A 12394-nucleotide genomic window follows, 5' to 3' on the forward strand; every position below is an offset into this window, starting at 1 on the left:
CTGGCCCTCTGCCATGACTGGCAGAAGGGGGCCGGACTGGATGGCCTTTGGGGTTCCCTTCCAGCTCTGCAATACAGGCTGCCGGAGAGTCTAGAGAAGGCTGTCAAACAGAGGCTGGCCATCTGTCGTGAGGGCTTCGACGCTGTTGTCCTGCCTGGCCCTCTGCCATGACTGGCAGAAGGGGGCCGGACTGGATGGCCTTTGGGGTTCCCTTCCAGCTCTGCAATACAGGCTGCCGGAGAGTCTAGAGAAGGCTGTCAAACAGAGGCTGGCCATCTGTCGTGAGGGCTTCGACGCTGTTGTCCTGCCTGGCCCTCTGCCATGACTGGCAGAAGGGGGCCGGACTGGATGGCCTTTGGGGTTCCCTTCCAGCTCTGCAATACAGGCTGCCGGAGAGTCTAGAGAAGGCTGTCAAACAGAGGCTGGCCATCTGTCGTGAGGGCTTCGACGCTGTTGTCCTGCCTGGCCCTCTGCCATGACTGGCAGAAGGGGGCCGGACTGGATGGCCTTTGGGGTTCCCTTCCAGCTCTGCAATACAGGCTGCCGGAGAGTCTAGAGAAGGCTGTCAAACAGAGGCTGGCCATCTGTCGTGAGGGCTTCGACGCTGTTGTCCTGCCTGGCCCTCTGCCATGACTGGCAGAAGGGGGCCGGACTGGATGGCCTTTGGGGTTCCCTTCCAGCTCTGCAATACAGGCTGCCGGAGAGTCTAGAGAAGGCTGTCAAACAGAGGCTGGCCATCTGTCGTGAGGGCTTCGACGCTGTTGTCCTGCCTGGCCCTCTGCCATGACTGGCAGAAGGGGGCCGGACTGGATGGCTTTTGGGGTTCCCTTCCAGCTCTGCAATACAGGCTGCCGGAGAGTCTAGAGAAGGCTGTCAAACAGAGGCTGGCCATCTGTCGTGAGGGCTTCGACGCTGTTGTCCTGCCTGGCCCTCTGCCATGACTGGCAGAAGGGGGCCGGACTGGATGGCCTTTGGGGTTCCCTTCCAGCTCTGCAATACAGGCTGCCGGAGAGTCTAGAGGAGGCTGTCAAACAGAGGCTGGCCATCTGTCGTGAGGGCTTCGACGCTGTTGTCCTGCCTGGCCCTCTGCCATGACTGGCAGAAGGGGGCCGGACTGGATGGCTTTTGGGGTTCCCTTCCAGCTCTGCAATACAGGCTGCCGGAGAGTCTAGAGAAGGCTGTCAAACAGAGGCTGGCCATCTGTCGTGAGGGCTTCGACGCTGTTGTCCTGCCTGGCCCTCTGCCATGACTGGCAGAAGGGGGCCGGACTGGATGGCCTTTGGGGTTCCCTTCCAGCTCTGCAATACAGGCTGCCGGAGAGTCTAGAGAAGGCTGTCAAACAGAGGCTGGCCATCTGTCGTGAGGGCTTCGACGCTGTTGTCCTGCCTGGCCCTCTGCCATGACTGGCAGAAGGGGGCCGGACTGGATGGCTTTTGGGGTTCCCTTCCAGCTCTGCAATACAGGCTGCCGGAGAGTCTAGAGAAGGCTGTCAAACAGAGGCTGGCCATCTGTCGTGAGGGCTTCGACGCTGTTGTCCTGCCTGGCCCTCTGCCATGACTGGCAGAAGGGGGCCGGACTGGATGGCCTTTGGGGTTCCCTTCCAGCTCTGCAATACAGGCTGCCGGAGAGTCTAGAGGAGGCTGTCAAACAGAGGCTGGCCATCTGTCGTGAGGGCTTCGACGCTGTTGTCCTGCCTGGCCCTCTGCCATGACTGGCAGAAGGGGGCCGGACTGGATGGCCTTTGGGGTTCCCTTCCAGCTCTGCAATACAGGCTGCCGGAGAGTCTAGAGAAGGCTGTCAAACAGAGGCTGGCCATCTGTCGTGAGGGCTTCGACGCTGTTGTCCTGCCTGGCCCTCTGCCATGACTGGCAGAAGGGGGCCGGACTGGATGGCCTTTGGGGTTCCCTTCCAGCTCTGCAATACAGGCTGCCGGAGAGTCTAGAGGAGGCTGTCAAACAGAGGCTGGCCATCTGTCGTGAGGGCTTCGACGCTGTTGTCCTGCCTGGCCCTCTGCCATGACTGGCAGAAGGGGGCCGGACTGGATGGCTTTTGGGGTTCCCTTCCAGCTCTGCAATACAGGCTGCCGGAGAGTCTAGAGAAGGCTGTCAAACAGAGGCTGGCCATCTGTCGTGAGGGCTTCGACGCTGTTGTCCTGCCTGGCCCTCTGCCATGACTGGCAGAAGGGGGCCGGACTGGATGGCCTTTGGGGTTCCCTTCCAGCTCTGCAATACAGGCTGCCGGAGAGTCTAGAGAAGGCTGTCAAACAGAGGCTGGCCATCTGTCGTGAGGGCTTCGACGCTGTTGTCCTGCCTGGCCCTCTGCCATGACTGGCAGAAGGGGGCCGGACTGGATGGCCTTTGGGGTTCCCTTCCAGCTCTGCAATACAGGCTGCCGGAGAGTCTAGAGAAGGCTGTCAAACAGAGGCTGGCCATCTGTCGTGAGGGCTTCGACGCTGTTGTCCTGCCTGGCCCTCTGCCATGACTGGCAGAAGGGGGCCGGACTGGATGGCCTTTGGGGTTCCCTTCCAGCTCTGCAATACAGGCTGCCGGAGAGTCTAGAGAAGGCTGTCAAACAGAGGCTGGCCATCTGTCGTGAGGGCTTCGACGCTGTTGTCCTGCCTGGCCCTCTGCCATGACTGGCAGAAGGGGGCCGGACTGGATGGCCTTTGGGGTTCCCTTCCAGCTCTGCAATACAGGCTGCCGGAGAGTCTAGAGAAGGCTGTCAAACAGAGGCTGGCCATCTGTCGTGAGGGCTTCGACGCTGTTGTCCTGCCTGGCCCTCTGCCATGACTGGCAGAAGGGGGCCGGACTGGATGGCTTTTGGGGTTCCCTTCCAGCTCTGCAATACAGGCTGCCGGAGAGTCTAGAGAAGGCTGTCAAACAGAGGCTGGCCATCTGTCGTGAGGGCTTCGACGCTGTTGTCCTGCCTGGCCCTCTGCCATGACTGGCAGAAGGGGGCCGGACTGGATGGCCTTTGGGGTTCCCTTCCAGCTCTGCAATACAGGCTGCCGGAGAGTCTAGAGAAGGCTGTCAAACAGAGGCTGGCCATCTGTCGTGAGGGCTTCGACGCTGTTGTCCTGCCTGGCCCTCTGCCATGACTGGCAGAAGGGGGCCGGACTGGATGGCCTTTGGGGTTCCCTTCCAGCTCTGCAATACAGGCTGCCGGAGAGTCTAGAGAAGGCTGTCAAACAGAGGCTGGCCATCTGTCGTGAGGGCTTCGACGCTGTTGTCCTGCCTGGCCCTCTGCCATGACTGGCAGAAGGGGGCCGGACTGGATGGCCTTTGGGGTTCCCTTCCAGCTCTGCAATACAGGCTGCCGGAGAGTCTAGAGAAGGCTGTCAAACAGAGGCTGGCCATCTGTCGTGAGGGCTTCGACGCTGTTGTCCTGCCTGGCCCTCTGCCATGACTGGCAGAAGGGGGCCGGACTGGATGGCTTTTGGGGTTCCCTTCCAGCTCTGCAATACAGGCTGCCGGAGAGTCTAGAGAAGGCTGTCAAACAGAGGCTGGCCATCTGTCGTGAGGGCTTCGACGCTGTTGTCCTGCCTGGCCCTCTGCCATGACTGGCAGAAGGGGGCCGGACTGGATGGCCTTTGGGGTTCCCTTCCAGCTCTGCAATACAGGCTGCCGGAGAGTCTAGAGAAGGCTGTCAAACAGAGGCTGGCCATCTGTCGTGAGGGCTTCGACGCTGTTGTCCTGCCTGGCCCTCTGCCATGACTGGCAGAAGGGGGCCGGACTGGATGGCTTTTGGGGTTCCCTTCCAGCTCTCCAAGACAGGCTGCCGGAGAGTCTAGAGGAGGCTGTCAAGCAGAGGCTGGCCATCTGTCGTGAGGGCTTCGACGCTGTTGTCCTGCCTGACCCCGTAGCGGCCCCAGTGTAGCCAAAGCGGGTCCATTCCGACGTGCGGACCCGCCCCCGCATCCGGAGCGCGACAATTCCGCCTTCCCGTCTTCCGGGAAAACCCTCCCCTGCTTTGCATATTTTAACGTCACCGCCTGCCTTGCGCCAATCAGGGCCGGAGGGGGCGTGGCCTGGGCACAGCTGGGCAGCAGCCAGCGGTCAGAGCCGGAGCGGGAAGAGAGAGAGAGAGAGAGAGAGAGGAAGAAGGCGCTGACCACCGCGCTGACCACCCCGCCTCGGGACCCGCTTCGGTTCCAGGTAGAGAGAAGGAAGGCGAAACTCCGCAGTCCGGATCCCTCTTGATCCGGATTGATCCCCGTTTAAGTGGAGTCTTGTTTGCTCTCGTTTTGGAGGCGGGGAGCCCAATCCGGATCCAAGAGGCTGCAGGACAGAGGCATGCCCGTCTCTTCTCATCTCCTTCTTTCCTTTCTTCCCTACTTCCTTCCTTTTCTTCTGTCTTTAAGTCCTTCCTTTCCTCCCTCGCTTCCTTTATTTCTTTCCTTCCTGCTTTCTTTCTTTCCTTCCTTTCCTTTTTCTTTCATTACTTCCTCCCTTTCTTTCCTTCCTTTCGTTTTTCTTCCTTCTTCCTTCCTTCCTTTCTTTTCTTCCTTCCTTCCTTCCTTCCTTTCCTTCTTCCCTTTCCTTCCCTCCTTCCTTTCATTCTTCCCCTTCCTTCCTTCCCTTCCATTCCTTCCTTCCTTCTTCTTCCTTCCTCCTTTCTTTCTTTCCTTCCTCCTTTCTTGTCTTCTTTCCTTCCCTCCTTCCTTCCTTCCTTCCTTCCTTCCTTCCTTCTTCTTTCTTTCTCCTTTCTTTCCTTCTTTTCTTCCTTCCTTTCCTTCTTCCCTTTCCTTCCCTCCTTCCTTTCATTCTTCCCCTTCCTCCCTTCCATTCCTTCCTTCTTCTTCTTCCTTCCTCCTTTCTTTCCTTCCTTCCTTCTTTTTTCTCTTCCGTCCTCCTTTCTTTTCTTCTTTCCTTCTTCCCTTTCTTTCCTTCCTTCCTTCTTCCTTCTTCCTCCCTCCATTCTTTCCTTCCTTCCTTCTTTCTTCTTTATTCCTCCTTCCTTTCCTTCTTTCCTTCCTTCCATTCTTCCCCTTCTTTCTTCTTTCCTTCCTTCCTTCCTTTTCTTCTTTCCTTCTAGTTTCCCTTCCTTCTTTTCTTTCCTTCCTTCTTTCCTTCCTTTCCTTTTTTCTTTCTTTTTCTTTTCCTTCCTACGAGTTTTGCAACTCCGCCTTTGAACCTTTGAAGGCTTTTCGCCAAAATATATTTCCCTGGAAAGTTCATCTTTACCATATTTTAATCTTTGTTCTGTATATTATTATTATTATTATTATTAGTGTTTACTGCAGTTTAATCGTTCTGTGTATTGCATTACTACTATTATTTACTACAGTTTAATCTTTGTTCTGTGTTTTATTATTATATTATTATTATCATTATTAATGTATACCATATTTTAATCTTTGTTATGTGCATTTATTATTATTGTTGTTATTATTATTATTATTATTATTATTATTATTATGTTTATACCACACTTTTCTCTCCACAAGGAGACTCAAATGATGTCTCAAAACCCACCACGCATAGTACCCACCATGGTTGCTGTGGCCAACCTTCCCTCCCTCTTTCTCTCCTTCCTTCCTTCCTTCCTTCCTTCCTTCCCTCTCTCCCTCTTTCCTTCTCTCCTTCCTTCTCTACCTCTTTCCTTCCTTCCCCTCCCTTTTTCTTTCTCTCCTTCTTTCCCTCCTTCCCTCCTTTCTTCTCTCCTTCCTTTTCTACCTCTTTCCTTCCTTCCCCTCCCTTTTTCTTTCTCTCCTTCTTTCCCCCTCCCTCCTTTCTTCTCTCCTTCCTTTTCTACCTCTTTCCTTCCTTCCCCTCCCTTTTTCTTTCTCTCCTTCTTTCCCTCCCTCCCTCTTTCCTTCTCTCCTTCCTTTTCTACCTCTTTCCTTCCTTCCCCTCTCTTTTTCTTTCTCTCCTTCTTTCCCTCCCTCCCTCCTTTCTTCTCTCCTTCCTTTTCTACCTCTTTCCTTCCTTCCCCTCCCTTTTTCTTTCTCTCCTTCTTTCCCCCTCCCTCTTTCCTTCTCTCCTTCCTTTTCTACCTCTTTCCTTCCTTCCCCTCCCTTTTTCTTTCTCTCCTTCTTTCCCTCCCTCCCTCTTTCCTTCTCTCCTTCCTTTTCTACCTCTTTCCTTCCTTCCCCTCTCTTTTTCTTTCTCTCCTTCTTTCCCTCCCTCCCTCCTTTCTTCTCTCCTTCCTTTTCTACCTCTTTCCTTCCTTCCCCTCCCTTTTTTTCTCTCCTTCTTTCCCCCTCCCTCTTTCCTTCTCTCCTTCCTTTTCTACCTCTTTCCTTCCTTCCCCTCCCTTTTTCTTTCTCTCCTTCTTTCCCCCTCCCTCTTTCCTTCTCTCCTTCCTTTTCTACCTCTTTCCTTCCTTCCTTTCCTCCCTCCCTCCCTCCCTCTTTCCTTCTCTCCTTCCTTCTCTACCTCTTTCCTTCCTTCCCCTCCCTTTTTCTTTCTCTCCTTCTTTCCCTCCCTCTTTCCTTTCTTCTCTCCTTCCTTTTCTACCTCTTTCCTTCCTTCCCCTCCCTTTTTCTTTCTCTCTTTTCTTCCTTCTCTACCTATTCTTGGACTGCAACTCCCAGCCATCCTCCAGATCAATCTATCTACATACTTACGTATCTCTATCTAATCTATCTATCTGGAGGATTGCTGGGAGTTGCAGTCCAGGAACAGGAAATAGGAAACATGTAGGGATTGGGATGCTCTCCAAGAAATCCGAGGAAAAGCAGCTTGGAAGTAGTAGTACATTTGGAGCATCCTCTTCCCCTTAACGGCCTGGTCTAGGGGATGCTGGGAGCTGTCGTTTTCGCGCATGCGCTGTATTGTCATTTAGTTTTTGGGTTTTTAAAAATCCTTTCTACTGTTTTACTAGTGATGGTCACTCCTTGGAGTAGTAGGTGTCTTGTGGCCAAATTTGGCAGCAATTCATCCAGTGGTTTTTGAGTTATGTCAACTCCACAAACAAACATTACATTTTTATGTATATAGATTACTAGCCGCCCCCTGCCACGCATTGCTGTGGCCCACATGGGAGTTCTGTGTGGGAGATTTGGCCCAATTCTATCGTTGGTGGGGTTCAGAATGCTCTGTGATTGTAGGTGAACTATAAATCCCAGCAACTACAACTCCCAAATGTCAAGATTCTATTTCCCCCAAACTCCACCAGTGTTCACATCTGGGCATATTGAGTATCCGTGTGGAGTTTGGTCCAGAACCATCATTGCTTGTGTCCACAGTGATCTCTGGATGTAGGTGAACTATAACTTCAAAACTCAAGGTCAGTGCCCATCAAACCCTTCTAGTGTTTTCTGTTGATCATGGGAGTTCTGTGTGCCAAGTTTGGTTCAATTCCATCGTTGGTGGAGTTCAGAATGCTTTTTGATTGTAGGTGAACTATAAATCCCAGCAACTACAATTTCCAAATAACATATCATTGTCCTTCTTTAGGGGTCCCTTTCACATCTATGGTATTATATCTGTGTGTGCGTGAATCATATCTCTCTCTATATATCTACGGCTGGATGGCTCTTTGTCAGGAGGGCTTTGATTATATTTTCTTGCCCTGGTAAAGGGAGTTGGACTGGATTGCTTTAAGTATTTTCTGTTGGTCATGGGGGTTCTGTGTGGGAAATATGCCCCAATTCTGTCATTGGTGGGGTTCAGAATGCTCTTTGATTGTAGGTGAACTATAAATCCCAGTAACTACAACTCCCAAATGTCAAGGTCTATTTTCCACAAACTCCACCAGTGTTCACGTTTGAGCATATTGAGCATTCATGCCAAGTTTGGTGCAGATCCACCATTGTTTGAGTCCACAGTGCTCTCTGGATGTAGGTGTAGGTGTACTACAACTCCAAAACTTAAGGTCAATGCCCACCGAACCCTTCCAGTATTTTCTCTTGGTCTTGGGAGTTCTGTGTGACAAGTTTGGTTCAGTTCCATGGTTGGTGGAGTTTAGAATATTCTTTGTTTGTAGGTGAACTATAAATCCCAACAACTACAACTCCCAAATGACAAAATCAATTCCCTTCTCAACCCTACCAGTATTCAGATTTGGGCTTATTGGATATCTGTGCCAAATTTGGTCCAGTGAATGAAAATACATCCTGCATATCAGATATTTACATTACAATTTATGAGAGTAGCAAAATTGCAGTTGTGTAGTAGCAACAAAAATAATGTTATGGTTGGGGGTCCCCACAACGTGAGGATTTGTATTAAGGGGTCGCGGCATGAGGAAGGTTGAGAACCACGGCAGAAGACCATCTTTTCCAGTGTTTCTCAACCTTCCTAAAGCCATGACCCCTTAATACAGTTCCGCATGCTGTGGTGACCCCCAACCATAAAATTATTTTTGTTGCTACTACACAACTGTTATTTTGTTACTGTTACGAATTGTCATGTAAATATAATATGCAAGATGTATTTTCATTCAATGGACAGAATTTGGCACAAATACACAATATGCCCAAATTTGTATACTAGCAGGGTTGGGGGGTTGTTTTAGTGATTTGGAATTTGTAGTTGCTGGGATTTATAGTTCACTTACAATCAAAGAGCATTCTGAACTCCACCAATGATGGAATTGAACCAAACTTGGCACACAGAACTTCCATGAGCCACAGAAAATACTGGAAGGGTTTGGTGGGCATTGACCTTGAGTTTGGGGGTTGTAGTTCACCTATATCCTGAGAGCACTATGGACTCAAACAATGATGGATCTGGACCAAACTTGGCATGGATACTCAATATACCCAAATGTGAAAACTTGTGGAGTTTTGGGAAACCAAAGACCTTGACAATTAGGAGTTGTAGTTGCTGGGATTTATAGTTCACTTACAATCGAAGAGCATTCTGAACCCCACCAACGATAGAATTGGGTCAAACTTCCCACACAGAACCCCCATGACCAAGAGAAAATATTGTGTTTCCAGGTGGTCTTTGGCGACCCCTCTGACATCCCTTCATGAACCCCACAGGGGTCCCGACCCCCAGGTTGAGAAATGCTGATCTTTTCAGTCTCCTGGATTTTGCATATTTTCACAATTTGGAAGGAATCTCATGCGGAGGACTCTATGTTGAGCTGCTCTTTGTCTCTTTCCAAGGTGAAACCTTCCGGAATCCATCGAGGATCTGTATTTCTCTTTCTCTCCAGTGTTTGGAATACTTTTGCATCCATGATTGCAACAGCCTTGTAAGGTAGGCCAGTGCCTTTATGATCCTCTTTGGGTTTGCCATTCTCTTGGTTGGGGCTTGGATCTCCACTAATCAGATGTCATATTGTGTTGTCAAAGGCTTTCATGGCTGGAATTACTGGATTGCTGTGAGTTTTTGGGGCTGTGTGGCCATGTAAGGCACTGCAGAGGAGTCAGCCACACAAATGCCTGACTATCAAGCAAAAAGTGGGCGCTAGAAACAATATGATACGAAAGCTGACTGGCACAACCTGGGGATCACAACCAGACACAGTGAAGACATCTACCCGTGCGCTATGTTACTCTGCTGCTGAGTATGCATGCCCAGTGTGGTACACATCTCACCACACTAAAACAGTGGATGTGGCTCTTAATGAGACATGCCGCACTATCACGGGGTGTCTGCGCCCTACACCACTGCAGAAATTACACTGCTTAGCCGGTATTGCACCACCTGACATCCGTCGGGAAGTAGCAGCCAATAGTGAAAGGACCAAGGCAGAGACATCTCCAGCTCATCCCCTGTTTGGGTATCAGCCAGCACGTCAACGACTTAAATCAAGAAATAGTTTTCTAAGATCTACAGAGACGCTCGCTGGAGCACCTCAGCAAGCGAGAGTCCAAAAGTGGCAGGCTCAAACCCAGAACCTCAATCCATGGCTGAAACCAAATGAGAGACTCCCCCCTGGGCACACAGAAAACTGGGCGAATTGGAAGGCGCTGAACAGGCTGCGCTCTGGCACCACGAGATACAGAGCCAATCTTAAGAAATGGGGCCACAAAGTGGAATCCTCGACATGCGAGTGCGGAGAAGAGCCAACCAGTGACCACCTGCTGCAATGCAACCTGAGCCCTGCCACATGCACAATGGAGGACCTTCTTGCGGCAACACCAGAGGCACTCCAAGGGGCCAGAGACTGGCTAAAGGATATTTAATCAGCTACCAAGCTTGCAAACTTTGTGTTTTGTTTGTTTGTTTGTTGTTAAAATATTCAGTACAACTGTTTGGTTTGCTCTTGACACGACAAATAAAATAAGCCATAGCAAAGCACCTGATGAACCAACCTAGACCCAGAATATTATTTGAGAACACAGAAATGCTGGACCACTCTCACAACCACCACGTCAGACTACACAGAGAAACCATTGAAATCCACAAGAAGCATTTGGACAATTTCAACAGAAAGGAGGAAACCATGAAAATGCACAAAATCTGGTTCCCAGTATTAAAAAAAACATCAGAATCAAGACAGTAAATGAGGAGCACTCAGAAACAGGGCAACTCCAGACAGCAAACAATCAAGTGCCAGTCAACACTGCCTAAACATAGGATGCCTCCAGGCAACAGAGGCAAGGCTACCTCTATGCAGACACCCTCACTGATTGACTTTACAGCTGGAAGGCTACTCAATTGCAACATTCTTACTTACTTAGACGATCCCTCATTGATTGAGTCAGATTGTCTTCCAGGTTCTTTGTATTGGCAGTGGGTCCGGAGGTGACGGTTGATGCCCAATTCTTGACCTGCATCTTCTCCCACAGTGAGGGCATTGGTTTCCAGGTGGGAGGTGGTTCTGGACGGGGTTGGCTTGACGTGCCTTCTGCTTGGCACATTTCTCTCTCTCCATTCGTGCCTCCAAATTCTACAGCACTGCTGGTCACAGCTGACCTCCAGCTGGAGCACTCAAGGGCCAGGGCTTCCCAGTTCTCAGTGTCTATGCCAGAGTTTTTAAGGTTGGCTTTGAGTCCATCTTTCAATCTCTTTTCCTGTCCTCCAACATTCCATTTTCCGTTCTTGAGTTCGTAGTAGAGCAACTGCTTTGGGAGATGTTGGTCGGATATCTGGACAACATGGCCGGTCCAGCGGAGCTGATGGTGGAGGACCATTGCTTCAGTGCTGGTGGTCTTTGCTTCTTCCAGCATGCTGACATTTCCCCGCCTGTCTTCCCAAGAGATTTGCAGGATTTTTCGAAGGCAGCCCTGATGGAATCGTTCCAGGAGTTGCATGTGACGTCTGTAGACAGTCCACGTTTCACAGGCATATGGCAGGGTTGGGAGGACAATGGCTTCTCTTGCTTCTAACAGACAAAGCTTCTTCTCCCACCCTAGACATTATTCCACATTATTACACTCCAGAGCCCCCAGTGGCACAGTGGATTAAACCACCAAGCTGCTGAACTTGCTGACCAAAAGTTCAGTGGTTCAAATCCAGACAGCAGGGTGAGCTCCTGCTGTTAGCCCCAGCTTCTGCCAACCTAACAGTTTGAAAACATACAAATGTGAGTAGATCAATAGAATCTAGAATCATAGAATCAAAGAGTTGGAAGAGACCTCCTGGGCCATCCAGTCCAACCCCATTCTGCCAAGAAGCAGGAATATTGCATTCAAATCACCCCTGACAGATGGCCATCCAGCCTCTGTTTAAAAGCTTCCAAAGAAGGAGCCTCCACCACACTCCGGGGCAGAGAGTTCCACTGCTGAACGACTCTCACAGTCAGGAAGTTTTTCCTCATGTTCAGATGGAATCTCCTCTCCTGTAGTTTGAAGCCATTGTTCCCTTGCGTCCTAGTCTCCATGGAAGCAGTAAACAAGCTTGCTCCCTCCTCCCTGTGGCTTCCTCTCACATATTTATACATGGCTATCATTTCTCCTCTCAGCCTTCTCTTCTTCAGGCTAAACATGCCCAGCTCCTTAAGCCGCTCCTCATAGGGCTTGTTCTCCAGACCCTTGATCATTGGAGTTGCCCTCCTCTGGACACATTCCAGCTTGTCAATATCTCTCTTGAATTGTGGTGCACAGAATTAGACACAATATTCCGGGTGTGGTGTAACCAAGGTGGAATAGAGCATGGGGAGCATGACTTCCCTAGATCTAGACACTAGGCTCCTATTGATGCAAGCCAAAATCCCATTGCCTTTTTTTGCCACCACATCACATTCCTGGCTCATGTTTAACTTGTTGTCCACGAGGACTCCAAGATCTTTTTCACACGTCCTGCTCTCGAGCCAGGCATTGTCCTCCATTCTGTATCTTTGCATTTCGTTTTTCCGGCATTCTATTGAGTCGCTTGCATCAATAGAATGCCCAGCTCCTTGAGCCGCTCCTCATAGGGCTTGTTCTCCAGACATTTGATCATTTTAGTCACTCTCCTCTGGACACATTCCAGCTTGTCAATATCTCTCTTGAATTGTGGTGCCCAGAATTGGACACCAATTCTGGGCACCACTTCTGCGGGAATGTAATAGA

At 50.4% G+C, this 12394-nt stretch overlaps 1 protein-coding gene across 2 annotated transcripts in view; it reads left to right on the plus strand.

Moving 5' to 3' along the window:
- Positions 1 to 9057: 9057 nt before the first annotated feature.
- IL1RAP (interleukin 1 receptor accessory protein) overlaps positions 9058 to 12394 on the plus strand; it is a 199930-nt gene continuing 196593 nt past the window's right edge. For both annotated transcript variants that reach the window (XM_067466134.1, XM_067466135.1), the window contains exon 1: positions 9058 to 9152. The gene's annotated coding sequence lies outside the window, so the exon portion shown is untranslated. The remainder of the gene's footprint in view (positions 9153 to 12394) is intronic.

The sequence above is a fragment of the Anolis sagrei genome, chromosome 3 (genome assembly GCF_037176765.1).
Source record: "Anolis sagrei isolate rAnoSag1 chromosome 3, rAnoSag1.mat, whole genome shotgun sequence".
Taxonomy (NCBI): domain Eukaryota; kingdom Metazoa; phylum Chordata; class Lepidosauria; order Squamata; family Dactyloidae; genus Anolis; species Anolis sagrei.